The sequence below is a fragment of the Lissotriton helveticus genome, chromosome 1_2 (assembly GCF_964261635.1).
Source record: "Lissotriton helveticus chromosome 1_2, aLisHel1.1, whole genome shotgun sequence".
Lineage (NCBI taxonomy): Eukaryota > Metazoa > Chordata > Amphibia > Caudata > Salamandridae > Lissotriton > Lissotriton helveticus.
In genome coordinates, this window is record NC_136058.1 from 62,065,495 (window position 1) to 62,080,896 (window position 15,402).

The following is a 15,402-nucleotide window of genomic DNA, read 5'->3' on the forward strand; positions in this document are numbered from 1 at the left end:
GCTGTCAAGCGTGAAGGGAGACTCGTGCTGAGAGTGCCGAGGGAACCTGTCAACAGGTGATTTATGCTTTATTCATCCTGCAATGTTAAAACTGTTTTAAAAGAAAAACGAACGACCATGTGTATTTGCTCGACATTGAACTGCGTTGTATGACTGTACTTGCATTTTTTGAAAGCGTCTGCTCCTACGTTCTGAAGTTTCTCGAGGACTGTCTTCCATCTCCATTTTTCAAGCCTCGACCTCTGACGCATGACGCTCTTATGACTGTGTCGTCATCACGCTTCCAAGAATTCTGTTACTTAGCAACTGGTAGCTACAGAGCGCGGAGATTGCGCAGGGATTACTTCAATTGCAAAGGTCACGTCATGCACGCATTTTAAAGCGAAGGGTTTATTTACATTTATAAACATCGGAAAGAGTCAGAGCTTCGTTTATATTCTCACGCAGTTAAGGTAAAAGCTACAAATTAATTCTTCTACAATTTAAAGCCACTGTGTAAGTACTTTCTTCGTGTTCTCACACATTATTTCTACAATTCATCTGTTTCTACAATTTAAAGACAAGAGTGTAAGTATTTTCTCACTCTGCTTTCTGCAATTTTGAAACCTCATTGTAAGGTTATTTTTAACGTTTTTCTTAGTGACTTTGCATTATTTTGCATCACGAACTGAGTTACAAGTTTGCTTTTACCATTGGGGCACATCAGTACTTCGTTCTTCTTGAATTTAAACGTACTTATCCAGCACTATCTACAATTTCTACCAGCACAATAAGTTTATAATTTATTTTATTGTTTTAACCTAATCGAAAAACATGAGTAACACCAATCCTGCTTCCACAAGTAATTCTTCGAACAGTTCAGCATCTTCCTCATGCATCAATATAAATATAAGCACGCCTAAAGAGTTTTTAACTTCTCCAGGTGAACCAAATATAAAGTGGTCTGAGTGGAAAGAATATTTTCTCAATTATATAGCCACTCTAGAGGACAATGTTGGAACTTTATCTCCTCAACGTAAATTGAGAATGCTACTACATAGTCTTGGTCCAGAAGGATTAAGAGTCTATAATCAGATGCAGAAACCGGAAAGAGCTAATGATTTTGACGTTTTTAAAGCTGCAATTTTGGATTTAACTGAGCATTACTCACCTGTAGTATGTATTGGTGTTACCAGACGTGCATTTTTAAAAAGGAAACAGTTGGAGAATGAGTCAATAGAGGAATATGTTTCCCAATTGAAATTACTTGCCGTGAATTGCAAATTTGGAGTATTACACGACGAACTCATTCGTGATCAAGTTGTTGTGTGTTCCAGGAATAAGAATATTCAAGATAGACTATGGATTGAGGGAGAGTCTAGTCTGAAGGATGTAATAACTTTATTGAAAAAAGCTGAATTATCGGATAGAAGCTCCAAAGCTTTAGCTAATCAATCTGGAACTACTTCTACAGTTAACAATATTTCAGCAAAATCTAATAAAGAGTTGTTGGACAAGAAGAGTGATAAAAAATTTCAATCTGATAAGAACTCTCAGAAGAAGTTTGTCAACTCAAAATCAGTTACTAAGAAAATGTATAATAATAATGAGTCTTTTTCCTTTGCTTGTTATCGTTGTGGTGATAAGAATCACAATGCTAGTTTTGAAAAATGTCCCGCTAGGTATACTAAATGTTCTAATTGTGGGGTTGTGGGGCATTATGCTAAGGTTTGCAATAGAAGTACTTCACAACCATCTAGAGTTTTTCATGTTAAAGATACTGAGTCTTCTGATTATGATTCTGACAGCGATTCTTCTTCACCTTCTACATCTGGAAAGTCCCAATGCAATATGGTAGTTTGTACTGACAAGTGTGTTAAAAGTTACTGTTAAATACCCTGCATAGTCATTGATAGTGAAATGTGTTTTAGTTCTGTTTATCAATTTTTTTTAGAAAAAGGAGGATAGTAGGTATTTTGTTATTTTAGAAAAAGGGAGGATATGTAGTATCTTGTGCATTTCCCTTTAAATGTCTCGTTCTTACATTCAGGCATTTCTTGTGTATTCCTTTGAATGCAAGTGTTCTATGTTCCACAGAGCACAGTTAGAGTGTTATGATGTACTTGGCTCATTTTATCATCTGGCATCGAAGTACATGGATGTGCCTTTCTTTTGGAAATAAATCTACAACTTAAATATTCTTCTACTTGAGATATTGATCCTTTTTATGAATACTACAAAGATCTAGACAGAATGTATCATTTCATCCGTACAGGGGATGATCCAGAAAGTATTGGCGAAATCATGTCTCTAAGGAAAGCTGAGACCCAGCTCATGCTATTAAAGTTTTTAATCAATTGTTTAGTAAGGGAACAAGATTGTCCGACTAAAGATCCGACCGAAATGAAAGTCCTGACAAGGTGGAGTGATAATATAGCCGAGGGTAAACACAGGACCCTCAGTAGTATAGAGAGTATGTACAAGAAAATTCGTAAGGAAATAATAAGGTTACACGAACAACGTAAGGAAGCACTAGTAAGCGAGAAAGAAAACGAATCTGATACTGAAGAAGTAGAAGACGAGAATACCGCCAGAATAGCGTATGTAGGTAAATCTAGATTTCCAGACCGACATTTACGCCTAGAACACAAGAAAGTCTTTCATCTTCCAGCACCAGAACAAGGTTCTCTAGAACAAGTATTTCAAGCTACCGATCACATTTTGAAATCACGTATCGGTTATAGTGAACTTAGTACCATGCATGAACAAGAACTAGCCCGATCAGCAGTCCGATGGATTACTGATTCTACCACTTTTCCAGACGAAATAGTGGCACAAAGGTTTCTGAAACTGCCCCCAGCCGAGCAGCGACTGGTGGGTATGTATATGATCCAGCACCTCATTACACTGTATGAGGGTCAACATTCTGATCCAGGTCCGTTACATGATGTCCTGAACGAGTTACTCCAGTGTAAATGGAGAGGTTTAGGTACCGATTTAATTAGTGTCATTCTAGAACAGCGCCACAAATATAGAACGTTTCTGAACCCGCATTTTGTTCACGTCTCACCTCCAGAAAGTAAACCATTTTACATAGATAGACAGAATCCGTTACGAGAAGTACATCCAGTTAGGACACCGGATGGTGAAATGCAACGAGTATTTGTTTACACCCCTATCACAAAGATGGAACTCTTAGAGATGAAGAAATTAATTCCCTGTCACGACAAAGATCCAGCAGGGTTCCATCGAGAATTAAAAGACATGCTCCGTATGGGAGAATACACATATCCAGATATCATTAAAATGTTAAAGGTCCTGTTGCCCGCAGGGGTATACGAGAAACTCAAGGAAAAAGAATGGGAGGTGGGAGAGAAAAAGATAGATTGGACAGCTCTAGAAGCTGAAGATAAAATACGAGTACCAGGTACCGGTCTTGGGGAGAAATGTAAAGAATTGCCAGAGTTATTAATTCAAGTTTTGCCAAGATTATTAGCCACGAAAAAGGAAGATTGGGATGCAATCTCAGCATGCAAACAGAAACAGGACGAAGACACTAGTGATTTTTATTTCTAGATTCGAGAAATGCTTTATCATCAACAGTGGTCTCAGGACGAGTAGCGAGTCATACCCTCATCTTTTTGTTACTAAACTAGTCGAGAATTCAAGTCCACAAGTTAAAAATCGAGTTTTGAAAGTCGAAAGTACTTGGCAAGCTAGTACCCCGTCCCAGATGTTACAGATGCTCCAGTATCACCAGAACAGAATTAGGGAAGAGCAAGAACACGAAAGGAGACGTATGAAAGACACGAAAATGAAAGTACTAGTTGCACAATCTGTTCCACAAGACAGTCAGAAGAGGGGTCCGAATCAAGCCAGTCATCCTGCAGCTCCCGTTAAAGGGACATGCAACTATTGTAAACAGCCAGGTCATTTCATAAACGAATGTGCAGTTCTGAAACACAACATAGCCACTGGTAAAACTAAAGAAAGACCACGTCCGCCTAGACAAGAGCAAGTTTCACAGACTTCTCAGTCACCACAGAATTCACAACAGACAGTTCCAGTACCGCAGCCTATTGCTGCAACACAGCATGTTACACAGCAAATGTACCAGTATGCTCAGTCAGAGTATCCAGATTATCAACCGTATTCATGAAACAGCCTAGAGAGGGAGGTAGGCTTGCCTCTCATCGAGATACCTGTAGATCAAGAGGGTCCCTATGTTCACAGTCAAGTATTAGGGAAAGACAGAAAGTTTCTGATTGATACAGGGGCAAGTAGGACTACTATCAGTCATGACGAGGTTCCAGGGGCTCCGCTCTCAGGCTCTAGAAATGTTTCACTTGGATTTTCAGGAAAGCCTATTGTAAACGAGATATCAAAGCCAGTTACTCTAGAAGTTGGTCCATTGTCTCGAACTACTGATTTGTTACTTACGAAGTCATGTCCAGAAAATTTGTTAGGTATTAGGACATTGAAAGAATTAGGTGCAGTTATTTGCTGTTCCCCAGAAGGAATACGTATGTTTTTGCGTGACTTTAAAGGTCACTATGTATTACGAGATTTTGATCCAAGATTGTCCAATGTTCCGCAGCATTTATGGGCGCAAGGTCCAACTGATGTAGGTTTTATGCGAATTACACCCCATCGTGTGACTCTCAAGCAAGGTATAGTCTTGCCACGAATCAGACAGTACAGATTGCCACCTGAGGCTGTAGCAGCCTTATCCAAAATTATTGACGAGCTTATTGCTCAAGGAGTGGTTGTAGAAACTGACTCCAATGTATGTAATTCTCCTATCGTTCCAGTCATGAAACGCACTGATCCAAATGCACCTCCAGTATATCGATTAGTGATTGACCTTCGAGAACTCAATAAATGTATCATACCCCAGTATCCAGTAGTCCCAGATATTTCATCTCTATTGACAGCTATTGATTCTGAAGCTATATTTTTTACAGTAATAGACCTCAAGAATGCATTTTTCAGTGTTCCCATTCATCTAGACAGCCAGTACCTTTTCGGTTTTTGTTTAAATGGAAGGAGCTATAAATTCACACGAGCTCCTCAAGGTTTCACAGAAAGTCCTAGCATTTACAGTCAAGCACTTAAACGACAACTAGACAACATTCACATGCCAGCTGACACTGCCTTGCTCCAGTATGTCGATGATCTACTGATCACAGCCCGTTCTGAACGTGATTGCGAGCGTGCGTCACTTACAGTTCTGTATTTCCTAGCCGAGATGGGGCACAAGGTGTCCCCTTCGAAGCTCCAGTTCTGTGTCCAGCAAGTGATCTACTTAGGCCACTTACTGTCCAAGTGGGGTAGGCAGTTGACACCAGACCGTATCCAGCTAATAGCGAGTCTTCCACAGCCCAAGACACAGAAGGAGGTACGTGCTTTTATCGGCCTTACTTCTTACTGCAGACAATGGATTCCTCAGTATGCATTTCTAGCTAAGCCACTGATACAGTTAACGACACAGGAGGCAGCCGTATCGACTGTTCTCCCTTGGACATCTGAACATACACTTAGTTTTAATGAGTTAAAGAAAGCCTTATGCCAAGCACCTGTTCTAGCTACACCGAACTACAGTAAGCCTTTTACACTTTTTGTCACAGAACGTGATGGTACTGCATTATCTGTTCTCACACAAGATCAAGCAGGACAGTAAAGCCCTGTGCTTATTTTTCAAGCACGTTAGATCCAGTAGCCCAGGCTCTGCCTGCGTGCCTCAAGTCAGTTGCAGCCACAGCACTAGCTATCAGACAAAGTGATTCCATAGTATTAGGACATTCCCTGACAGTACAAGTTCCACACTCCGTGGAAGTTCTTTTAAACCGAACACAGACTCAGCACTTGACCATTGCACGATTAACAGGTTATGAACTGACACTGTTCCAGCCACACATAGAAATCAGACGCTGCAACGTTTTAAATCCTGCTACACTGTTACCGTCAGTTACTTCAAATCCTGCCACATATGACTGTGTGGAAGTCATTAACACTATGACTAAGCCAAGACAAGACCTGACAGACATTGCTTTACCTAATCCCGACCTGACACTTTATGTGGATGGTTCATGTACGAGAACTAGTACAGGAGAACTAGTAGCCGCGTATGCAGTGACTACTGACACTGAAGTTATTGAAACACACCGTATTGACACCCTGTCTGCTCAAGCAGCAGAGCTAGTTGCTCTGACCCAAGCCTGCATACGTGCCAAGAACCTGAAAGTAAACATATATACAGATTCACGTTACGCATTCGGAGTTGTACACGACTTCGGAGTGCTCTGGCAGGAGAGAGGTTTCATGACTTCTCATGGAACCAAGATTCAGCATGGTCTCCTCATTCAAGCTCTGTTAGATGCAATACATTTACCGACAGCTATCGCTATCATGAAGTGCAAAGCACATACGAAAGTCACTGATATTATTTGATCTAGCAGATCGAACAGCCAAGCTTACAGCTCAGACACCAGACATTCCAGTTAACAAGACACAGACATCCACTCCAGAACAGACTACTTGTATGACAGTTAAGGACCCTACACAAGATGTCATAGACATACAGTTACATGCTACTCCTGAAGAAATTAAGAAATGGTCCGAACAAGGAGGGGTCCAGACAGATCAGGGATGGGTGACAAAGGGAAAAGCCACATGGTTTCTCCCCGACTCTATGGTTCAAGTCATTATTAATACCGCACATAGTCCAGCACATCTAGGAGAAAAAGCCATGTTAGACAGTATCCAGAACCTTTGGTTCAAAAAGCATTTACGAGCTGCAGCCAAGCAGAAAGTCCGTACTTGTATGATATGTTGCCAGTTCAATCCAGGTAAAAGTGTCCCGGTGGAACAAGGTGGATTCCAACCTCCTGACCACCCTTTTGAAGTCCTCCAGATGGATTATATTCAGATGGAGCGATGTTGAGGTTTCAAGTATGTCCTCGTAGTTGTATGCGCTTTGTCCAGGTGGACAGAAGCATATCCAGTTCCAGATTACACAGCAGCGACCACTGCCAGGCAGTTGGTTTGTGAATTCTTCCCCCGTTATGGACTCCCTAGGGTCGTGTATTCTGATAACGGCCAGCCATTCTCATCTGAGCTAATGAAGCATGTTTCCCTTTTGTTAGGGTACCAGTGGAAGTTCCATTGTGTACGCCATCCAGAAGCAGCCGGTCTCGTAGAGAGACATAATCAAACCCTGAAAATCCGTATTGCCAAGATATGTCAAGAGAAAGGTGTAGACTGGCTAGTAGCCCTGCCAGTCGCTTTATTCTTCATGCGAATGGTCGCACATTCCAGATCAGGTCTGTCTCCTTATGAGGTCGTATTCGGCCGCCCCCCAAATATGTGGGGTACACCTAGACCCCGCAGTATTACAGATGTTTCCAGTAATATGCTGACAGATTACCTAGCTTCCTTGATGTCTGCCCTACACTCTTGTCGTTCACAGGTTGCCGCCGCATTTCCAGACAACACTGAAGTGAAACCGCATGAGGTCATCCCCGGGGACCTCGTGTTGGTCCGGAATTTTGATCGTTCAAGTCCGCTGGAGCCTCGCTGGAAGGAGCCGAAACTAGTCCTTCTGACCACCCGTACGGCCGTGAAGTTGGAGGGCCGTAAGGGTTGGGTCCATCTGTCTCATGTCAAGAAATTTCACGGACTCAGAAACAAGACTTTTAATGACATTTCTACAGACATTTCCATTTCAAAGGACTACCTGAAACCAGACTCTAAATCAGACATTCATTCAAATCCAGAACTAAAAATTCCTCTGTTAGAGAGAACTCCGCAGCAGGAGTATAAATTAAAACTCCGGTCTAGTAAAATAAGTCAGCCAGTTTAATTGTCTAAGTCCCCCTCGGGTGAAACGGTTAGACAGGTATCTGACATGTATGAGATAGACCCCCATAGTGAGAGAGTTAGTCAAAATTCTATCCGATGTATCGTTTTTCTAAGTTTTCTATTGTTTCTAAGTTTGATGGTTACCTGCACAAGTTATGCATTTCATTTATGTTTTCCAATTCCGCATGTAAATAAGTTTTCTAATACTACAGTAGAGCACACATTTAGTGATCTGCCTCCTCACGAGTTATCCTATCGTCTTGCTATGCGCAATAACACGTTCATTAGAATGTTACACTATTCACACCAGACCAGCAATGCTACTAATTGTTGGGTGTGTGGTCGACTCCCCCCTTTCCAGACACCAAAGGGAGTTCTGCCACTCTTTCCTTATCCGTTTTCACATAATGGTTCGTGTGGAGCATGGTCCATGTTAACGTCATCCTCAAATGATATGTCCCTTCTGAATAGAACATGTTTTCCAGACAAGCAAGGTCTCCCCCATAGAACAGGGTTAGATCTAGAAAATGAAGTTTATAATTTAGGTAATTATTCTTCGAATTTTATGGTCTTGAATGTTCAGTCTGATACTACTCCAGACTTACCTGCTATTTCAGTACTACCAGTCAAAGGCGAATTATGTGTCAGAAATAATGGTTCCGATGTTATGATTCTAGTTATCAGTCCAGCCCTCCTTCTCTGCATTCCTAAGCTACTGCATCGCATCAATAGTTTCCGTCATGGTCTAGCCTTTATGTCTCCATGTAAGAGAAATACTGTATTAATATTCATAGAATATTCCTCGCACACACACTACATATAGGATTATGCATGCACCAGTCTTAATGTCTGTTAGCCTTTGCCCTGATAACTTTTGGATTCTATCAACATGTTCTCTAAACACTAGATACTAGATAGGCTTTAGGTACATGTCGCCCTGACACTCCAGACTTTTCGTCTCCTCTTCTAGCGCAGAAGTCATAGCCCCCAGTCCTCCTGGTAACACGTCATTGCCAGTTTGTGCGCACCACTAGGTTAGAGGTCCCAGCTGCTCAGGTAGCCCCCTCCATGTTTCCGCCCCCTTTTATGACATATTCTGTTACGTTTACATCACATGTCTATGTATACGCCCTGTACACGCCTTCTTGTTACATCATTTCTGCCCTTATCTTTCGCGACTGCTACAAACTCCGCCTACTGCTACGCCTATTGTATTGAATGCCATGAAAATGTTTTAACTATATATACTTGTGCACTGTTATTAAAAGTTACCATTCCTTTGTCCCTGCCCCAGGCAGCTGCCATCCCATCCCCGTACAGGCTGTCCTGTTCCAGTCCTTTATGCTTAATTAAAGCCTGTATACTCTAGCTACCTCGTATCTTGACTCTTATTTATTGAGCTATCTATTTGTATGAGTATCCTGAAAAATAGTACCGGTAATTAATTATTTATTTACCACACCCCAACACTTCCCGGTTCTTTAAAGGTACAGGCTTGTGCCTCACTATTTATGCTGTTCAAAGTGTTTCTGACTTTATTCTCTCCATTGTAAAAATAAAACTCCATTGTCCGGCTGGACACTGGATGGCTAGAGTAACCCATCATTGGTAATATTCTAATTATTTTGTGTACATGATTATTTGCTTAGGACCTTTGTTCCTTGAAATAGAATTGTTACCCGAGGTCCTCGCCATTATTTCGGGTCCCCCTTGTCTGTTTGAAAATAACCCCAGCGTACCCTGCGGCACCGCACCGTGGAGTTCTGTGTGCTGACTGCTCCCTACGGCCTACACTGTGGTCCAGCAGGTCTCAGACAAATCCTTTCCAGTCCGGAACGACAGGCCTACAGCATTATTGCAGGCTGCAGACCCACTCACCTCTTCAGGTAGGCCTACCACAGTAAACCGCAAGTCATCGCCATGTGGCGGTAGGACCGTGCAAGATGCAGTGCCTCAGGTGCTACTACCTCTGTGCACCACAAGTCACCACCCAGCCTCCAGGCCACTGCATCATCGCAGGCTGCAGACCCACTCAGCTCTTCAGGTGGTCCTTTCTCAGTGCACCACAATTCATTGCCACATGGTGGTAGGCCCGTGCCGGATGCAGTGCCTCAGGTGCCACTACCTCTGTGCACCACAAGTCAGCATCCAGCCTCCAGGCCACTGCATCATCGCATGCTGCACACCTGCTCAGTTCTTCAGGTGGGCCTAGCTCAGTGCACCACAAGTCATCGTCCCCTGGGCTACCCCACAAGTACGCCTCCAGCAGCCAACAGCATGTCCTCTGTAACACCACTGGAGTCCTTCACAGTCACGGGGCCACCCCCATCCCAGGCAGGCCACTGGAAAGCCTGGTTGGAACGTCTGGAGACGTACTCCGAAATGCACCACATCCCAGCGCCGCCGAGGCAGCCCACGCGTAGGCATGTGAGGAGTGTGAAGAAATGGCCAGGGGCTCTGGGCGTGGTTCAGTTCTGGGCTCTGGGCATGGTTTAGTTCTGGCTGGCCACAAAAGTAACTATGGCGTGTATCTCTGTTGTAGTGTTGGCGCCACCCTGACCTTAATTGACAATGTTGCAATGTACCATGCACCCGAAGGGCGGGCTCGCCCAACTGGATAAATAAAGGAGTGCAAGACCGCTCAGGGTCTTGGCTCATACATGCCAACTGTTGTGTGTGTATCTTCATTGCCGCAGCATAAGCCAAAGGCCGAGCCTCAATCGCACACATGCTTGATCATAGACATGGCACACCTGTGTGAATTAGAATGTTTTAATCACATTCGGTGGAGTGTTGAAGCTGGACCAGTACATGGCCATGCAAACCCCACTTTACATTGTTGCCCCGTGGAGGGCCAGCCAGAGTCCTTTAGGGATTGACAAGTTCATTGGAAGAGGAAGAGTTCAGTCCGTAGTCTGATTGCTGTGTCATTGGTAACCAAATCAAATATGGTTGTCGAGGGCCAAGTTGAGTGACACAGTGTCTATCGGGGTACAGTGCAAGGTGTTATTCCAGGGCATGATGCAGAGGACAGAACCAAGCAGAAACAGCCATATGGCGGGGATGAAATTCTACTGTTTCCTTCTTAGCACAAAGACAGAATCATCCACATCATAATCCTCTGATATGTGATGTGCCTCAAATGTGGGTGGTGGTGTATTGTCTGCAGCACTGTGTGGCACTGACACATCAGGGACCAGAGGTGGAATGTCTGCCGCACTGTGTGGCACTGACACATCAGGGACCAGAGGTGGAATGTCTGCCGCACTGTGTGGCACTGACACATCATGGGGCGGAGATGTGGATGGAGTAGTAGCAGCAGCATTCATCTGCACCAGGCCTTGTGGCAGCAATGCTTTGATGAGAATCTGCAGAGCATGGAAGATCCCAGCTACATCTCGCTGATGTGCTGCCGTGGCAGCCATTCTTTCCACCTGCATCCACTCCATGTTCTCCATGATCCTCTGCATGTGTCCCAACTCCCGGGTGACATCGCTGGAGCCACTCTGACTAGACATTTGTTCTTGTCTCAGGGTCATGACTCCAGTGATGTCCGCCATCCCCTTTTGTATGGCTTGTTGAAGAGCATGGAGCGGACTGTGGGTGTCCGTTAGGGACTGTATGTGGGCCCTGAAGGGACTTAGACACACATGTATGGCATCTAGTTTGGCTGCCATGAGGTTGAACCCCACCCGCACCTGATCACCCATCTCCTTCTGGTCCTCTAACACACGATGTTGGAGTGTCATTTGTTGGTCGTGGGGGTCCTGGGAGACAGCCGTGGTGGTGGGTGCTTCCTGCTGTGTGGTCTGTGCAGGGGGTGGGATCTCCTCGATGCAGCTGGGCTGCCCTGCTCCTGGGGGTGGGTTGCTGTGGGTCCATTAGCTGCTGGAGGGCATCTGTGTCAATGGTGTGGAGGTCCTCTTCATCATCAGTGAAGAGATGTACGGTCTGCTCTGCAGGAGGTGTTGATTCTCACTCTTGAATGTAAAGGGGAGATGCAGTTTAACAGTGTGTTCCATGTATGTTCACGCATTGGACAAGTTTACAAACAGACTGCATGACAATGTACATTGTGACTGTTTGGGAGGAGATGCCTATTTGATGTGGGACAGTGGACATTTGTACACCATTAGGGATGTGAGGTTGTACTTGTACATTATCATCTCACAGTTTCCTGCTATGCCCAATGTGATTGAACAGTTTCTACACATAAGCAGCAGCAGTTGTGTCCTCTGTTCTGTTGTGAAAGTGTTGCAGTTTGTACCACATTGTTGTCATTTTAGATGTCCTCTGATTCTTATGTGTGTGTGCTGCCTTGTGGGAGAGTCGCCCCTGCAGCTCTAATTTTGCTGGCCCTTATCCCTTTCAGGCGGTGTGCCTTTCACTTCTGTGCTCATACAGTACTGAGATGTTGCAGACTTCGGTAGATTGGGCTCTTGGTGGGAGTTGGGACTCCTGGGCATGATTTGGCTGCAGATGTCTTGTTGATTTCAGGGGTTGTTTGGGCATGTGGATGTGTCAGGGTGTGACCTGCTCCTTTACGGATGTGGTCCACACTCAGCCACCTCAGTGTCGTGGTGTGCACCATGTCATGATGATTGGACTGCAGCCATGCCAATCGTCATGCAGTGTCACTTGCATTGTCAGTGTGGCTCATGGACCCGCAGCTTTGCTGGGTTCAGCACATGTGCATGGGTTTGTTTTGGGATTAGTGATGTGTGGGGATGGCCCCCTCTGGGCACATTGTCGAGGGGGGCCTACTTGCTGTTTCTATGTGGGCTACAGTATGCCAAGGAGATCAGGGACATGATACAGAGTCATTGTGGGTGTGCACTGTGCTATACGTAATTGTTAATGTGTGGCATTGTGCCCATCTCCCCGTCCCTCCAGTCCCTGGTCGTTGCTCACCCTGTTGATGTTGGGTCTGGTCATGTTGAGCCCAATTCCTGCTAGCGTCTCCCCACTGATGACTGTATACACCATTTCCTCCATCTCAACCAGCTCCTGCTGTGGCGCTGGACACCCACCTCCAGTCTGCATTGCAGCTTTCCTGTTATAAGCAAGTTTCAGCTTGGTTTTGCCCTTCACATCATTCCAGTGCTTCTTGCAGTCTTCCACTTTTTTTCTCTTCACTCTGACTGCATTCACCTTGGCCAAGATTGACTACCATATTGCATTTTTAGTTGCCAATGGCACAGTGGAGGTGATGAGCAATTGTTGGTGGTGTTCTATCACCTCCGTAATCAGGATCTTGTTTTCCTGAATAACAGGTTCCTCATCTTCTTCTCCTTGCCCTTCTCCTTCCCCGAGGTCCCTGGCTGGTCTTCCGGGGGAAGGGGGGGTTGTGGGGTTCTCGTTGGACTCTGTAGTTGCTCCAGCTTCCTCCATGGTGCTTCTCAGTAGTTTGGGTTTTTTTGGGATGGTTTTGTTGCAGCTTTTATGGTGATTTTTCCCACCTGACATGGGAATTGCAAGCCTGGCATTGCTTATTGCTGATGTTTTTATCGCTGTTGGGCCCATTGCAACTTTTTTCACGTTTGAGTTTCCTTTTTTATCAGCGTCACGGTAATTTTAACGCAGATATTTGATGCGTTATGCGGAAACTATTGTCTGTTGCTGGTGTGTTGAGAATACGCTGTTAACACGGCGTTGGTTTCCGGCGTTAGACGGCATTATGTAAAATTGTGTTAACCTAGGTTGGCGATAATTATCGCCCGTTCTTGAGAATATCCCCCAGTGTGTGCTGCACAGCCAGCTGTGGTGCTGTGTAAAGAACATGTGATGTGCTGCACTGTAAAGGTAGGAAGCACTTTTCAGAGCACAGGCTCGCTAGTGGTACTCAGGGGGTTACAGTCAGACTTGGCTTTCAGAACAGCAATCGACTGTGTCAAGCTGTTAAATAGAATTTCTGTTGAAGCACTTGATCGATTGCACACAGTTGTGAAATCTAGACATACGTTCTGCCAGCGAGAACATGGCTAGATACCTCTGCTTTAAAAGGATCCTTTTTGTGCTAGACTGAAGGCTTTGGGAAATGTGACACTGTTACAGGGACATGTGCTGCTGCTGCCCAAAGACTGCCAGAGAAAGGGCACTGTTTAAACTTTAAAGGTACACACGATGGGCATCACAGGCCTGTCTAGAGTAATGCTGCTTTCTTTATAGAGACACAAGGTGCTGCACAGAGACTTCCAGGAAAGCATCTGTGTTGTGGGGATTTGGAAGTACGAGACAGAGTACATAATGCTCCTCAGAGTAGACTTTTTTTTAGAACAATTGGTATTCCTGAAACGGGATCTTGGCAAAACGTCCTGTTTGCAGATAATTTCTCAAGTGGTGAGAGTGTGTCCATTATTATGAAGTGTTGTCTCATGTTATTGTCCAAGTCCTACACTTGCTACCTACATTCAGAGCTACATGTCCTACAGCCATGAAGGCCTTTACATGGAGACCATTTTTTTTAGTCTAGACTTAATGACAGTATACCCTGAGGTCTATTCGGTTACCAAGGCTACTCCAACTGAGGTTATTGCACTCAGAGTCCAGGGGTGCTTCAATGCAATAGGTCTCGCATTTTAGAAACTTTGACCTATTGGTCTTGTAAATGACGATGCCTTTTAATACTGCAGGTTTTTTAAACAGATAAATAAAAGGCATTGTCATTTACAATGCCAATACCTCAAAATCTCGCTGTTGCGAGATCTATTGAATTGCAAATGCTTGTTTGTTTTGCTTTCTGCTTTCTTATAGCCTCCAGTGCATCTTTTTCCTAACCAAAATCTTCAGTCTAATTTTTGTTTTGGGATATAGTTTTACAGCTCTACAACCTAAAGTATCACAGCTAATGGAAGTGTGAAATTCTGAAATAATTCTAGGAAACTCCTGTTCATCGTCTTTAACAGGAACCACTACAAGCGACTGGTGCCCTGCCAGCACTCAGCTACTCCTCAAAGGTCACCCAACGCTATCTAGGACAATATCTCAAAATTACTCATTAATGTAATATCCGGGGCAGCTCTGTGTGCATTCTGTATCTGTTTTAACACTTTCCGCAACATCGCTAATGAGGGCGTGCCATGTGCCGTAGTATAAATACTGTTAAAGATTGCTTCCCATGTAGTAAAGTCCTCTACGGTAGTACACATACCAAGTGGAATACATATAGTTAACAGTCTGTGTTTAGCGTGATGATAGACGGCTTCTAACAGATTAGTTTTTAAGTGATACAAAATGGAACTCTATCTCCTTTGTGGGCACTCTGCCCATTATTGCATTAATAGTCAAAATCACTACTTGCCTGTACTTGCACCGTTGTGCAGAGCCGGGAGCGAATGCACCCATAGCAGTTGATTGTAAAACATATTGTCTGAGTTGCCAATTAATGACTACCACTTGATTTAATAAGATGTCTTACTTCTGGAGTTTTCAGACTGCTGTGTCAGGATATGATGTATACCCCGCTAAAACAGTCCAGGGAGCCCCTTCATTACTCACGGGACCTAGTCTAATATTCTGAGTTATATGGGGTAGCTGTCCACCAAACCATTCCATGATTGATGT

At 44.1% G+C, this 15,402-nt stretch overlaps 1 protein-coding gene across 1 annotated transcript in view; it reads right to left on the minus strand.

Annotated features, from left to right (window-relative positions):
* The window catches only part of LRRC7 (leucine rich repeat containing 7), a 2,053,453-nt gene that overhangs the window by 594,837 nt on the left and 1,443,214 nt on the right, over positions 1 to 15,402 (minus strand). The window lies entirely within an intron of this gene.